The 13742-nt window shown below is 47.7% G+C and overlaps 1 protein-coding gene across 3 annotated transcripts in view; it reads left to right on the top strand.

The window, feature by feature from the left end:
• The window catches only part of spsb4a (splA/ryanodine receptor domain and SOCS box containing 4a), a 69075-nt gene that overhangs the window by 15587 nt on the left and 39746 nt on the right, over positions 1-13742 (top strand). Inside the window, exon 2 of one of the 3 annotated variants that reach the window (XM_076294427.1) lies at positions 3513-3607. The exons of 1 other annotated variant lie outside the window; for it this stretch is intronic. The gene's annotated coding sequence lies outside the window, so the exon portion shown is untranslated. Of the gene's footprint in view, positions 1-3512; positions 3608-12070; positions 12109-13742 lie in introns of those variants that run through there. One more of the 3 variants, XM_076294429.1, reaches the window with a different exon arrangement.

The following is a 13742-nucleotide window of genomic DNA, read 5'->3' as shown; positions in this document are numbered from 1 at the left end:
GGAGCCAGCCAGTGCATGGTTATTAAACATGAAATCACCCAGAACTAAACATTTTCATTACTTTTCTGCCATTTTTCCATTTTGGCTTGTCCTTTGAAAGGGTGTATGCTGTCCATCGCTCTCCAGTCATTGGTAGCACCCCATCATCTGATCAGTGGATAGTGGGGGCCAGCACCCAATCATCTGATCAGTGGATAGTGGGGGCCAGCACCCAATCATCTGATCAGTGGATAGTAGGGGTGTAACGGTTCATGTATTCGTATTGAACCGAAACGGTACGGGCGTCACGGTTCGGTGCATGAATTTACACGGAGAATACACGGTATAAAAATACATAAAACTCGTGTGCGAATTAATTCGCAATTACTGTTAAGTAGCCTACCGTACAAGAGTTACGAGAGTTCTTTAGCGACACCTAACGCTAATCTGTAGCCTCGCCTTAGCTCTGAAGCTCTGGCGCCTGTTTTTCACAAGAGAGTGGTAAGATGAAACTGTCGGCGTTGTTCAGCAGTTGTTGGGTATGTGAGTGGAAATATAACATGCTACACATATTCGAAGCAATCACCCAGATGATGTAGTAGGCTACCAATCACTGAAACGAGAGAAGAAAAAAAAACTTCCCTGCGCTTTACAAGCCTTTGGATATACAAATAGGGCCAAAACCTATGGCTTAAATTAAATGATTTTGCAATGACAGACAGCTATGTAAATCGCGTGGTAATTACCTTTATCTTGGAGTAACTTGTAACTTCTCACATGAGGAGCTGGTAGTGTTAAGTGCACAGACAGTAAAAGAAAGTGTCAACGCTAACCAGGATAATAATCAAACCATACTACGGTGAGTTAATGTGGAAGGGCAAAGTCACGTGACTTCTAGTTGTAGTCTGTTTATGAAATGAAAGGAGCAATTTCGTTTTTTAAAAGAAGGCAAAATAGTGTGAGATTTTCACAGTTAGTAGGCTAGATTATTACTGTACACACACTGAAAAATATTGAGGCAAACTGTAGACCCTTCCATATACAACTAAACACAGATGTTGAAGGTCTTGCTTAAGTGGATTTTTAAACATTATTATTCTATAATAATATGCACTTTCAGAAATAAGAGATGCTGTAAGGCCTATTTTCAGTTTTATAGCTGATTGTCTTATTTTGTTTACAAGTTACAGATGGAGTCTGGGTACTTATTGTACTGTTTAGCCTACATCTTACACACTTCAGGCTGTTGCAGATAGCTCAGGGAATAGACTGTATGACACTAGGTGGTACAGCCTGAGACATGCACAATAAAAAAAAAAATGCTTTCTGCATTTTTGTTTTGCTTTTCCCTCCATTGTACCGAACTCGTACCGAACCGTGATGTCTGAACCGAGGTATGAACCGACTTCTGTGTACCGTTACACCCCTAGTGGATAGTGGGGGCCAGCACTGTCCCGTCCCATTCCCAGCATACACACGTGTGTGAGGCCCTGGTTTTCTGCACACAAACCCATGTTAGACAGGCGCCCGTTTGGCAGATAGACGCTGAAGTGATGATGGGAGGGGAGGGGAGGGGGGGTCGTCGTCGAGGGGGAGAGAGTGATTTATGTAGAAGAGGTTGTTGACTGACGCAGGATGAGCGTGGGCATTGTGGGCAGAAGTGTGTCGGGTAGTGACTGAGCACTGGGGGCAGGAGTCATGGGGAGAGGGCAGAACGTTTGTGTCTCTGTGTGTGTGTGTGTGGTGTGCAGGGACACGTGGGTGGCAGACGAGGGGGTAGGGTGACTACGACGGACCCTAAGTTGGCCTGGAGCAGTGACCTCACGGTGGGGTGCTTTTGGAGGGTCAGACACGGAGCAGCAGCTGCAGGGAGGATGGGAGCAGAACCTCAGGGCTCAGGAGGGGGCCGGAGTAGGGAGAGGATGGAAGGAGAGGAGCAACAGAGCAATCATGGACACCCCCAACGAAGCCCCCCCTTAGTGTTACTTTGACCTCTCATGGAGTACATCTGACCAGACAGCCCTCATATTCACTAGGTCACTCAGGGGGCCACAGGGATGGTCAGAGGCAAAATAAACATGTTACACACACACACACACACACACACACACACACACACACACACACAGTGATTTTTTGTAATTGTAGGACAAACCTACATATTTCATAGCCACATTTCCTTTTTGCCGTGAAAAGTTTTAAGAATCACTGTTGTAGGTGCATGCGCCGCTCCCTGAAAGGAAGAATCCGAGTGAGGGAATAAAGAGCTCAACGGAACAGTGGTGGTTGGGGGTGGAGTGAAGAACACGCCACGCTTGTCTTTTTTTCCTTTTCCCCTGGCCTTGCTCTGTCATCTTCTTAACCATATTGATTGGAACACCGAAAGGATTAGTTTGTGTGTGAGCGAGAGAGAGAGAGAGAGAGAGAGATATTGAGAGTGAAAAGGAGAGAGGCTGTGCATTTCTGTGTATGAACACACACACATTTTGTGTGTCTGAACATTTGTGAATATGCTTGTGATTGTGTGTGTCTGTGCTTCTTTACAGCATTGATTGGGAGCACTAAAAGGATTAATACAAGCGCTGTTATACTCTGCCTGATCAGCTATCCTATCGACTGCCGGCACAGCCACTCATTATACCCTTGTTCCAGGCCGATATGAAGATGAATACTGTGTGTGTGTGTGTGTGTGTGTGTGTGTGTGTGTGTGTGTGTGTGTGTGTGTGTCAGAGATGGGCAGCAAGCTTTGGTCTCATTGCTTGCCAGCTTAATTGAGTGTGTGCGCTCAGGTTGCGTTGATTGGCTGATTCCCTGTTGCTGCCCCCATTGTGATGTTTTTTTTGATGTTTCTAATCATCTCAAATCTGCCCTCAGGTGTGTGTGTGGGTGAGTGGTGCGGTGCAATATGTACTATCTGTAGTGTGTGTGCAATGTGTACTGTGAGTGTGTGTGTGTGTGTGTGTGCGCAATGGGTACTGTGTCTGTGTGTGTGTGTGCATGCAATGTGTACTATCTATAGTGTGTGTGTGCAATATGTACTATATGTAGTGTGTGTGTGTGTGTGTGTGTGTGTGCATCCACATCTTCTTTACCAGTATGGTCTCAAGGTTTGTAGTCTCTTGATACTCTGGGCTCCTCCTGCTCTATGAGTGTTTGTGTGTGTGTGAGAGAGAGAGAGAATGTGCGAGTGTGGTCTCAAAGCCTGTCCCCATCACCTTCTGTTGTCTAAAGCACATCTCATCTCCTTTGGCTGGCTAGGCTCCCTCTCCTGGCTCAGCCATCTGTTCTAGAAGGTTCTGATGTGTATGTGGCCCCTGGTCCAGACATCTGTTCCAGAAGGTTCTGCTGCCTATAGAGCCAAAGGAAATTTATTTTGTGTAGAGCCACAGTGTTCTGAACCGATCTGATGCCATCAGATCAGCACCAGAACCAGCTATCTCAGAGGAACCATGGGGGGGGGGGGGGTTAGGATGTCTTAGCTGTTGTTCAGATTTGTCCTGTTGACCTAATGCATCTGATATATGTTGTTGTAGGTTGCAGATGTCTTGTTCTGGATGAAGTTTCCCTGGAGAAGTAAGAGGTTGAACAGGAACTGGAGAGGAGTGCCCTTAAGCTGCAACTATAGGTGGTGAGTGTATGTATGTGTGAGTGAGTGAAAAGGCTTTACTCCGTTTAGGCAGAGAGTGCTGCTTGTGTGTGGGCCAAGACATGATCAAGGCCACTATTGTGCTCCCACAAAGAGGCAGCCGTCCAGTGGCTTGAATTTGTGTGTGTTTGTGTGACTGACAGAGAGAATGCATGCACACTCATGTTTTGACCCTTGCATGCAGATGCACAAATGCACACTCATGGTGTAGTACACACACACACACACACACACACACACACACACACACACACACACACACACACACACACACACACACACACGGTGCATTGTGTCCCCATCCATCTGCGTGAGTGTACGTGTGTGTAGTAGTGAATGCATGGGCGTTTTGCCTTGTCTCCGTAGCACAAAGGGAACGCGTGTGTGCGAAAGTGTGTGTGTTCTCTGCCCTTCCCCCTTTTCCTCTGTGTCTATATGTTCGTGTTTGTTTGCCATCTGTCCTGGGTCAGTGTGTCGGCTGCCAGATGAGCAGTGAGATCCCCCCTCTTCTGTTGTCTTGTACACACACACTCACACTCACTCACACACGTACACTCACACACACACGTACACTCACACACACACACACACGCCTGTCTCTCTTACATCCCACATCTAAAAGCTGTGCCCTTCTCTGCTACTGAATGCTGTGTTTCATTTAATCAGATGCAAACCCACAACACACGTTGCCGTGCCTCTTGTACACACACACACACACACACACACACACTCACACTTGCTTGTCCCTCATTCCATCTCTGTCTCTTTTGCTCGTACTCCTGCCTTCCTTTCCCCCAGTACTCGTCAAATCCCCTGAGGTCCCTTCCTTCCCAGAAGTCTTTGCGGCATGACCCGTTGGCTGACTTATGTGGATGATGTGAGTGTGTGTGTTGCCAGGAGGCGTAGGGCCTCTCCACCCCCTCTCCTCTCCTCTCCCTCCCCTGTCCTCTCCTCTCCTCTCCTCTCCACCCCCTCCCCTCCCCTCCCCTCTCCTCTCCACCCCCTCCCCTCTCCACCCCCTCCCCTCTCCATCTACCCTCCCCCTCGGCCCTGCAGCCCACTTCATTGTCAGCAGGGTCGGCCCTGATGGCTCATTATCTTAACCAGGGCCTCCTTTTGTCCTGTAGATTAGCCCCCCCACACACACACACACACACTCACACACACACACACCAATTTCAGTCCCACTTTTCTGTGCCCCTACCTCTACCACATGCTGGCCCAGAAGTGTTAAAAGTGCCCTCAAGCAGAAAACGAGATGGCAATTTACACCCCCAGCCCAGCTGAGAGGACACACACACACACACACACAAAAAAAAAAAGTGGAGAGAGGGCACATTGTGTGTGTGTCTTCAAATAGGAGATTAGCCTCTTTCCCCCCACACACACACACACACACACACAAAGCAGTACACTGATTTTTTTCTTTTTTGGCAAACTGTTGTGTATGACTCTTGGCCTTGCTAATTTTGTCAGCTGAATGGACAGTGTTCAGTATTCTATTCAGTGTTTTGACTGGATTTCAATTCATTCTTTTTCTCATATTGCAGTGTCCTTTTACTGTATCTGGGTTTAGTGTGTGTGTGTGTGTGTGTGTGTGAGAGAGTAAGACTGGCACAGTCTCTGAATTGTCTTGGGTTGTCTCTCTCCCAGTGACAACAGTGGGCCATTTGCATGCTGCCTAGAGCGTGTGTTTATTTGTAGAAATGCTTTACGTGTGTGTGTGTGTGTGTGTGTGTCTGCCTGCGTCAGGACACACTTTTCTTTTTCACAGCACTCACTGGAGCGAATTTGGGGAGGGGAAGTTGCTGGTTTGAAAGAGACTGATTGAGTGTGAAGGTGAATGTGTGTTTGTGTGTGTGAGGCTGAGTATGGTAGTCTAGTCTGAGGTGAGCGACTATTTTGTCTGCTGTGGCTTTCTGTGTGTGTGTGTGTGTGTGTGTGGCCAGCTTAGGGAGGAAATGGACAAGAAATATGCGTCACACTGGAAGATTGAGTATACAGTGTTTCCCACAGAATTGGATTCAATTTGTGGCGGTAGCTGACTTGGACAACGGGGGGGGGGGGGGGGGGGTACTAAGATCGTCTTGGTAGTGTATAGGTCTAATTGAGTGCCTGTCACTTTAAGACGTTCGTGAGGGAACCCTTTCAATTGTAACACAGTTAAAAGGCTGCTAATGTGTGGATGCAATTCATAACGTTTTCTACATAGTTAAAATTGACAAGTAGCTGTAAGTAGGCTAAGCATGCTAAATTCGACATCCAAACAGTATTCTAACGTTAGCTTTGAGATGCTGCTTGATTGCATAACTTAACTCCTCTAGTCTCCTCAATGTAGCCTACTATGTTGTGATAAGACCTTAGCAGAGTTAACTTCAATGCAGCAGTTTTGAACAAATTTGCGCAGCATGGTCACGATGCTAAGCGGATTTAATAGCAATTTAGCCAGACGTCTTCTATGCAATGCTTCTATGTGGCAACAACAATCCTTCAACAATTGTGAATATTTTGTTAAATGCACATGCAGAGGGGCAGCGGGCTACGAGAGAGAGCGGGCGGGGCAAGGAAAGGCTATACACACACACACACACACACACACACACACACACACACACACACACACACACACACACAGTGCTTGTAGCAGTATTTCAGGGCAAGCTGACCGTGGGGGTGTGTGTGGAAACTGAGTATTTATGAGCGACTTGATCCATGGCAAACAAGAGAGATTTTCTCTGAGGGAGAACTGTGTGTTTTGTTTATGTAGGTGTTTTTTCACTGGAGATGTTTGTTTGATCTCGGTCATTAGGTATGTGTGTTTGGGACAGCACAAGCAAGGCTGGGCTAAATGAGCTCTTTGGTTCTGGAGGGAAGATATTTGTGTGTGTGTCGCTGTGTGTCTGGTTGTGTATTTGCTCTCTGTCTCTCCCTCCCTCCATCCATGCAGCCCCCTGGGGGAAAAAAGCCTGAAAAGGGTTCCCTCTGCCTCCAACCCTCCCTGTCCACCCTGATGCTCCGATCTAGCCTGGATGGGAGCCTAGCTGCTCTCTGGCACCTGGAGGCACAGCCTACCCACGCCTTGGCCATGCAATGCAATGCAATAAGCTTCTAGGCTGGGTTGCCAGACCCTGGCCACTTCTGTGCCAGATGAGTTGCCAGATCTGGGCTGCACCGGGTCCCTCAGGCGGATATGAAGCGGTGGTGATCGGACGTTCCTCGAGGAGGAGTATGGTCTTGTATCTGCCCTGAGCACGAGCAGCATGTTGCCGTGTCAACCTCTGTCTGATTGGCTGAGGAGTGCTCAGTGAAGGTGGGGGGTTGTGTGTGTGTGTGTGTGTGTGTGTGTGTGTGTGTGTGTGGGGGTGGGGGTGGGGTAATGGGCGTCTCCGTGTCCACCCCCCTTTCCCCTCTCCCTCTTCCTGTCACACACACACGCACACAAACACACACACTCATTCTCTTGCGTTCATTCTCGGCGGGTGTGTATCTGTAAGCCAGCCTGATGGGCTTAGCGGATCGACTTTTGGCATCCCGTCTTCCTCTCTCTCTCTCTCGCGCTCTCTCGTTTCTTTCTGTCTCTTCCTCTTTGCCGCTCTCACTCTTTGTTTCTTGTTATCCTCCTCTCCTCCACTCCTCTCCTCTCCTCTCCAGCCGTTCGCTAGTTGATCGGCTCAGCCTAAGCGAAGAGCGGAAAACGGGGAAGCCCTGTCAGCGTGGCACCGTGGCAACCGGAGTGGGTGTTTGGTCACCGAGGTGGACGCAGGGTGTCTGAGAGAAAAAAAGGAAGAGAGAGAGAGAGAGGAGGGGGAGGAGGGGGTGGGGGGGTCAAATGTGGGGACAGATCCTCTGTTCTCAAAACCCTCTTTAACGGGACACAGCCTCTGGGCTCTCCCTCTCTTTCTCTGTCTCTGTGGTTTGCTCTTGCTCTGTGGATTACTCTTGCGCTCGTCCGCACCTACGGTTGAACACAACGGATGGAAGGTTTGCTGGAGTCTCACTGAGGAGGACACTATTACTGTAAGCAAAGACAGTTTGGATGTGTGTATGTGTGTGTGATGGATAATGTATTTGTGTGTGTGTGTGTGTAAGAGAGAGAGAGAGAGAGAGAGAGACAGAGGGAGGGAGGAATAGAATAGCAAACAGAAAACAGAAAGTGTGTGGTTACTGCTTAGCCTTGAGGATTAAGTCTTTTGTTTGTGTGTGTGCGTGTGTGTGACTAGTCAAGGGAACCAAACCATGTGTGGAGAGGGTGTAACAGAACTGTTTGTAGTGGGTCTGTTGTAAGGATGAACCGATACAGAGAAGATGCATCAGATTTGTATACTTTGTTTGCAAGCTTACATTTTGCTAATTTTATTGCGAAATGTGTTAGCCTTTCCTCGCTTAGCTCCAGACCATAGGATCCTTCAGACCGAAATCAGCACTGAATTCACTTCAACTGCAGGGCGTGAGCAATAGGTAGAAGCAAAACACTTAGTTTTAGAAATTGCAGCTTTATTCAGTGACTTAACTATGCCTAAGTCACTAATGCCACTAATGCCTTAGGATCTTCTCCCCCACCTCTTAATGGGTTTAAACCTATACTGCCAGTCAGATCACCGTACCTGAGATGATAACACCTTGTGTGTGTGTGTGTGTGTGGCCATGAACAGCCATGGCTCATATACATGTGTCTGTGTTTGTTTCCCTTTGTGTTAATTTATTTAATCAGTTCTGTGTGTGCACATGTGTGATAGCAGCTGAAAACACACACACACACACACACACACACACACACACACACACACACACACACACACACACACACACGCACACTCATGGGGTGAAGTGAATAGGGAACGTGGAGCTTGTGTTTGCTCAGGCACATGCTGAGCTGCCTCTGCTCATGTTCGTGTCTCGTCTTCTGTTCTTTCTTTCTCATCTCTGTCCCTTATTCAGTGTCTCCTCTCTTCACCCATCTCCACACCTTCTTCTTTTCTTCTTCCTCTTTTCATCCTTTTCTTCTTTCTCCCTATTCCTAATCATCTGCCTCCTTTTCCCTTCTGTCTTCATTTTAAATAATTTTCTCTTCTTTTTTCTTCTCTCTTCTCCTCCCCTCATCCGCTATCTTTCCCTACCCCCGTTCCTCAGTTCCTGTCTCTATCCTCCTCTCTTCTCTCCTCCTGTTCTCTCCTGTTTTTTTCATTTATCTCTGTTCATTGTCACTTAGAGCTCTGTGCAGCTGAAGAAGGCTAGAGAGAGAGAGAGAGAGAGAGAGAGGGAAATAAAGTAAGGTCGTGTGAGTTCCATTCCTGTGATATTGTAATGCTGACAGAGACACCCTCTTGAATTGCGTACTTTTGAGAGGACGACGGTCAAACGTGAACAGATGCACATGTAGAGCATTAGCAGTGAGCTCAAATATTATTTGTTAATGCACTAGGCCATTGTTGTTGCTTTTGTATGGCTTTTTTTTGCATGTAACAGCTTCTTGTAGTTATCATGCAAATGTTTACAAACTAGTGTAACTAGTGTGTGTCATTAGCAATCCTTACAACAGACCCACTACATAGTTGTTGTGAGTGTGTTGTGTGCTTCTCCATGAGTGTGCGTTCCTGTGCGTGCGTCTGTCTTGCAGGCAGATTCTGAGGATGAGCGTATCGCCAAGTCTGCATCATGGTAATCACTCCCAGGCTAAGCGAGTGATTGAGTGCTGTGACTAGCAGCAGATTTAGCTGCAGAGGATTACAGCACGACTGGACTAGCACCACCCAGCCCATGCCGCCCCCAATGATGCTACTGTAGTGCTAATATTAGCAGGTAGCGTCAGCGCAAGTGTTAGCGTCAGGCCTTTAAGCTGTGTGCTGACTGAAGCGAGGGCCCTGGACAGACAGTGATGAGTGGCTCAAGGCTGACGGAAGCTGTGCCACAGGGACCAGACAGACAACTCAGCAGTTTAGGTGGTTCAACAACACACACAATCCAACATTGAACGTTTTAGAGGGAGATAAAAAAAAAAAAATGGACAGGGCTGTGTATGTGGATAAGACCCCAGATGGATTTATGAGAATACCCCCCCCACACACACACTTCCCCCATATATGCGTGGAGATTGAAGTGAGTGTGTGTGTGCCTCCACATTTGTGAGAGATTGACTATAGATGAACATATTCTTGGGTGTACTATTTGTGCATGTGCATATGTTTGGACGTGAGGAGAGGCCCTGCAGCTTGGCATGAAACTTTGCCCAGGGGTTAACCGAGAGCCCTCCTCAGCTGCAACATTAACAATACAAATGGAAAGAATCCTAACCATTAAACCTAACATTCTACACACTGTGATGTGGTAGTGGAGTCTACCGTGTGTGTGTGTGTGTGTGTGTGTGTGTGTGTGTGTGTGTGTGTGTGTGTGTGTGTGTGTGTGTGTGTGTGTGTGTGTGTGTGTGTGTGTGTGTGTGTGTGTGTGTGTGTGTGTGTGTGTGTGTGTGTGTGTGTGTGTGTGTGTGTGTGTGTGTGTGTGTGTGTGTCAGCTTGGCGGAGCCTAAAAGAGAGATCACTTACCTGACGGTGGCTTGGTTGCACTTGAAGAGATGGAAATATTATCTAAAGTGTGTGTGCAAGAGAGAATCTTTAAGTGTGAAGTGTGTGCTTAAGTGATTATAGATGGATTCATACACACACACACGTACACACACAAAATATTTGTGACTGAGTGTAGGTGATGGATGGCTTGTGGACCGAATCGGACAGGCCACCTACCAAAGCCGGAGACAAACCCTCATACACAGCAGAATACACCCCCAACCACACACCCCTTCCGTCAGCAGCCCTGCAGATGGGTGGCACAACCCTTAGTTTGCTTCCCCTGGAGACCAGCCCTGAGGTGGCCTCTTGTAGCACAGTTGATCGAGCAGTGATACTTCTGCTGGGCTCACACTTGAAAGCGTAAGGAAATGTGCCTACCTCCGCCCTTTAGAGTCACGCTCCATAACATTATCTGTTCAAATAAACTGTGTTGAAGCTTTAGAATATATTCTCAAATGTGTGGATTTAAAACGGATAGCTGGACAAATGTAAGCTTCCTATAAAACAGCCCCTGGACTCCTCTGCAGTATGTAAGGTGAATGTGCAGATGTGCAGCATCATAGAGGAGCTTGGGGAGCAGCATCAGAGGTGATTTGGGGAGAAGCATTCCCTCTCCCCTCATGTCCTCACTGACAAATGTCTGCTATCACACCACTATGCAGATGGCTCATATAGTGTAGGCAGAGCGTTTTTTTGTGTGTGTTTAGAGCAGTTTGTTCTGCTCAATTTTAAGAAGGAGAGAGGGTCTCTTTTCGGTCAGGCTTCGCTTGTCTTCTCATCCCTCCATTTTCCCTGACTTTCTTCTCCCTGTTTTTGAGTCAGTAGGAACCCCCTGTTGGGTCTGATCAGTTGTACAGCTGTTGGTGTTGATGGTGGCTTTTGCGGCCCTTGTTTCACTACTGGATGACCTGACGTATTTCCCTAGAACTAACTCCAGTCCTGCATTCCCACAATTCTGTGGGGAAACCTCCAGAGAACTGAAGTTTTTTACCAAGAAGAGCTGAATGACAAACTATACTTATGGCTTTGGATGTACTGTTTGTGTTTGAGTGTGTGTGTGTGTGTGTGTGAAGAGTTCCCCCCCCCCCCCCAGCACTGCAGATGAACCTCGTTTTTATGAATATTGTGTGTGTATGTGTGTGCATGAGAAAGAGCATGGGAAACGTAATGAGAAACAGTGACTTTGGCTTGGATGTCCTGGGTTCGCTTTGTGTTAGTGTTTTCCAGGGAGTTTCAGAGATGATGTTTATTATAATCTGCATCTTTGCATGCCATCAGTGCCCCAATAGACGTCCACGAGATCTAAAACAAACTTGATCAAATGAATACATCAAACGGAAAACAACACTTTCTAAATTTGGTTTTAAGGCAGCTGGGGAAGCTTTACAAGGTGGTGTAAATTGTTGTCAGGCAGATAGTTTGGCTGCCCGTCATGGGTTCTTTCCCCCCACTAAGATGTTGATTTCCTGAAATGCTGATGCAGCACAGACAGACACTCTTGTCCCAGAGTTTGCATATTTTTGCCATAACTCATTCCCAGCCAATATTTTCCATAACAGAAGGCTGTCTGATAACTGACGCAGCTGTACAGAGGCGTGTGTGAGTGTGGGTGAATGTATGTGTGTGTGTGTGAGGGTGTGTCGACCCATTTCTTTGCTGCAACTGTTGGGATGGACTATTTTGATGTGAAAGGTGGACAAAAGAGGACCTCAAAAAGAGGGAGAGAGACCAGCAAGAGAGAGGGAGAGAAACGTGTTGAGGAATATGACACATTAGCTCGGTGTGGCTGTGTCGTAAACACCAGATGGTGAGTCTTTGCCTGCTGTCTCTTCAAAGTGACCGTCGCCGGGGACACCGTAGGCGGGATGGAGGGCCACACTCACCGTGTATGTCGCCTCTACGGTCACCATGGTTACAGAGGTCAGAAAGCCCTCCTCTCCTAAAGAAAGGCACCCGTGCGCATGATGCGAGTTCACTCACACATTCACATACACGTACACACATTCTCTCTCTCTCTCTTTCTCTCTCTCACTCTCACTCTCACTCTCACTCACACACACACATTCACACACTGGACCGGCACCATGTGGTGTTGTTCAAATGATCGGAAATTCGGAATCAGGTTACACACACACACACACACCACCTTGCTCTTGCTTTTGAGTCAGACTCTTGTTTTTGGTCTCCTCTTCTCTCTCTATCTGTATCTCTATCTATCTATCTCTCTATCTCTCTATCTCTATATCTCTATCTCTTTCCCCCTCTTCCTCCCCTCTTCCTCCCCTCTCTCCTCCAGCCCCCACTGGTCAGCAGCATGCAGGCACATTGGCATACACATCGGCACTTCTGGGGCCAGTGTTAGAGTTCTGGGCGCATGCACAGTGCAGCTGTTAGGTGTGCCTGATGCTAGTGGTCTCACTTCTCAGAGCAGGGTGGAGCTGTGTGGCGTCACATCAGATGTTTTAGGTGTGTGTAGCGTGCAATACTGCATGTCCATGTGTGTTAGTGCATGTGTGTGTTGTCCTGCAGTCACGTAAGACATGAGTCACAGAAAGATGGCTGCCAGAAGGTCATGAGCAAAAGCGCACACACATACACATACGCACATATACACATACACACACGCGTGCACACGCACACAGGCACGCGCACACCCCTCGGATGACTTGTGCATTATGCCCACCACTGAGACCCATTTTAATGACTGTATCGTTGGTCCCAGTCAGCAGTTCTCTAATGAAGCCCATTAGCTCCTGTGTCCAGTGCAGCAGTCAGGTTGCCACCCCTGCCTAAAAAAAACACAGGCATCAGCTCCCTACGTCTACTCCATCTCAATCTCCGAGTCGTCTGCTCTGCTAGGTGGTAATTGCTTTGGGTTGGCTCAGAGCTGGCCAGCGCACACATCAAAGCACTAGCCACAATGCCGATTGATGGTTGGATCGCCATGTGTTGCCTTTTTGTGGTGAAAAGAAGTTGCCCTTTCACACTCCGTTAAGAATGCCCACAGTCAACTAGCATGTACGCTACATTCTGCTGCTTCTGCTGATGATGGGTCCATCCACTCATCCAGAGGCAGAACACTTAACTACCAGGATTGTGTAGGAATATCTGATGATTAGCTAGGCAACGTAGGCAACTTGAAAGGCCAATCAGAGGAACTCTTTTGACGATGGCTCCGAGCCGCAAAGTTTGGACATGTGAATGGTGCTCTGCACTCCACATTGATTTGGGCTGCAGGCACTTATCGACCGGCCCGACATCATCAGACGTCTAACGGTCGGCTAGGTGTGTTCTTAGATTGCAGTAGGCAAAGAGGAGGGGTTGGTAAAGTGAGCTACGATGTCAGCTTTTGAATGAGGTGGATTGCGTTTCCTTTTTCCTTTTCCCCTCTCTCTCCCAGTACAATTCAGCAGATCTGATGTTGTGTAATCGGAACTGCTTACCCGGCTGTTGACGTCCAGTTCATAAAAAAAACTCCTGTCTTAGCTCCCTGTAACAGGAGACTGAAACACACAAGTACACACACACACACACACACCACTCGCTAAGACTCA

Source organism: Alosa pseudoharengus, unplaced genomic scaffold, assembly GCF_046254945.1.
Source record: "Alosa pseudoharengus isolate Yale_2024_CS ecotype anadromous, Long Island Sound unplaced genomic scaffold, YU_APseudo_1.1 YU_APseudo_1.1_scf_2, whole genome shotgun sequence".
In the NCBI taxonomy this organism is placed as follows: domain Eukaryota; kingdom Metazoa; phylum Chordata; class Actinopteri; order Clupeiformes; family Clupeidae; genus Alosa; species Alosa pseudoharengus.
This window is presented reverse-complemented; position numbering and strand designations above follow the sequence as displayed.